The 2688-nt window shown below is 34.8% G+C and overlaps 1 long non-coding RNA gene across 1 annotated transcript in view; it reads left to right on the top strand.

The window, feature by feature from the left end:
• The first annotated feature begins 47 nt into the window (after positions 1-47).
• Positions 48-2688, top strand: part of LOC117101984 — a 3683-nt gene continuing 1042 nt past the window's right edge. The window contains exons 1-2 of the long non-coding RNA XR_004444345.1: positions 48-183; positions 1001-1126. This is a non-coding gene — a long non-coding RNA (uncharacterized LOC117101984). The remainder of the gene's footprint in view (positions 184-1000; positions 1127-2688) is intronic.

Genomic DNA, 2688 nt, shown 5'->3' on the forward strand with positions numbered 1-2688 from the left:
TATACATAATGTGACCGATTTATTTTTAGAGTATTTTTTTATGTTTCCGTAGATGCAAATATGAACAAGTTAGTGTTAACCTTCCTCGTCTTTATGGTAATAGTGAGCGCAGTACTTGCAGACCACAGGTCGTCGACGCTGAAGCTCGATGGAGCACCCGTTGTAGATGTTGACCTAACAAAAGTTAGTAACCGATTAATAATTTATTCATTCGTTAAGTTTTATATTCATCATAACGTGGAATAAAAACTAAACACTTGTTTACTTTTTAGGAACCCTCCATTGTCTATCTCGTTCACAGGGTGGTTATTCTTACACGACACCAACCTGATTTCTAGTAATAAAGAAACAGACAATTTGGCTGAATATTTTTTTTCCGAATTCGGCAAGCAAAAATTTAATATTTCTAATGCAAATTCTGAATACCATTGTAATCCATCGAATACTAGGCTAATCAGTTGTTAGTTTAAAGGATGCCCACGAACACGTGGTTAATGAATTTAATCCTAATTTGACGACAAATCATAATTATTGTTCTTGAGGATAGGTGTCTATATTAAAATTAAGTGTACCAGGCCTATTACATGAAAATATAATTTTAGTCCCAAGATTAAGGCGCATATAATAAACAGTGTTTGCGGAAACCAACATTAATTTTTTTGAATTATAAAACTTGTATTGAACCATCGAGTAATAAAATAGAAATTTAAGAATGTGATTTACCTGTTCGAATGGTTTTGTAACATTTACACACTTTGGGAACTCTGTGGTTAGGTCATGTCAGAAATTAACGTCAACACAACGTTTTTCATTCATTCATTCATTCATTCATTCATTTATTTTAACAACGCGTCACCTTACTTAGTGGGAAATTACGTTATAAATATGTATATACTTTTATGCAATAAATAACGTTTTCTCAACAAAACTGCAGCACCACTAAAATGTTTTATATATTGCACTTCTAAAAAATTTAACAACACTGAATATATATTTTCAGAATAATGAACTTCTAAACACACCCACTTCTAACTTGATACAAAAGAGAAGGCAACCGTCTATGATGAGGCTTGTTCCTTGCATGGACTGGATACGCAAGAGATGGAGGTACTGTTGGGTCAGTAAGGTAAATGAACTATCTTTCTTATAAACAAATTTGGTTGATAGGCAATTTTTTTAAAGTTACTTTTCTGCGAAATCAAAGTATGGTGTCGCAATCATACACCGACGGATATCAGTATGCGTTTGTATTCGACATAAAAACCCGTGAAGTTAAGAGTCTAGAATATAATAATTTAAAATATAGACTATGCACATTAGCAGTTGGATCACTAACCATTGGGAAAGATAATGATTCCTGTACTAATATGAACTCCAGACCGGCAGGACGATAGTCACGTGATTTCTCTGCACGTTCTATACGAACCAACACGCGAGAAAATGAACTTTCAATATTCGAAATTATTTGCCTTATGAACGATGGAGTAGCAGGGGTGGCACCAGGATTTGTCCGAATTGGGGGTCTGATGTCCCCAACCGGTGGGGGATATCCCCCGACGGGAGTGTAAGTGGGCGTGGTTGGGCGTAATCTTTCTGAAGTGGTCCAGGGGACTAAGCCCCTGAAACTGTGGCAGCTTAGAGGTTTCAATGGCTTATTTAAGTGATTTTAGAGTCTACTTACGTTAAAAATACATTTTTTTTTCTCCTCTACAAATTGTGTTTTTTCTTCCCGATTCGAGATTCGGATGTTAGGATTTAAGTAAAAATCTTCCCTTGTCCTCTTACAATTTTACGAAGTCCTGAATTATTCTTTAACAATTAACAGTAATTTATTTCGATCATTTCATTCGCTGCTAAAAATCAAGGAATGAAGAGAGAGCCTTCGGGAATCAAGCGGAGACAACAATTATTGAATCGTGATCTGCTATTTAATTTGCAAACTAATTGCCTAACAGAAAATTATTGAAAACTATCAGAACACTGCAGCACGGAAACTATTGTACAACTGATTTGTTGCTAAAATAAATTTGTTCGTTGATTAAAGTTAATTCGAAATAAATCGGGATATAAACAACCTTTACTCACTTCTTATCAACAAGCCTTCAATGACTTTAAACTAGGCCGTGTCATCATATTCGTATATCGTTCATCATAGCATTGTAATTTAATCAGTTTTATTATGTTCCTAGTTGGGGACTTAATGTCACCTTTGAAGTAAGTAACATGCACGCTGTGCCAATTCGTTCAATCCAGAACAGAGCTCATAATGTGATAATCCGGGCCCTGTTAAATACAGATAAACAGGTTATATGGTTTTTAACACGAACACGGGCGCATTCCAAGTTCACATGAAACTAAAAGGATTTGGGGCCACCGTCTGTGGTGAGATAAAAAGACAAATATAATTCAGCATTAGAATTTCTTACATAGCAAGAGATGATATTTTCATGACCCCGGGATGGTCATCAATAAGATTTTCGTCTGTTTAATTTGCAAAAATTAATTCGATCGGCCTCGTTGGAATCTTTCCTCTCTTGTGGTGAAGACAGCAATTGTATTTTTCCACAATATGTATGCATTGGTGTATTATGCGCATTTAATTTTTTTTTTGTAAACATGCGATTTTATTTGATCATAGAATTACACGTAAATAATGTATCATAAAGTAATAATCATTGATTGTACATC

Source organism: Anneissia japonica, unplaced genomic scaffold (assembly GCF_011630105.1).
Source record: "Anneissia japonica isolate Jap-2015-1 unplaced genomic scaffold, ASM1163010v1 scaffold1005_len2656397_cov198, whole genome shotgun sequence".
NCBI classification, from domain to species: Eukaryota; Metazoa; Echinodermata; class Crinoidea; order Comatulida; family Comatulidae; genus Anneissia; species Anneissia japonica.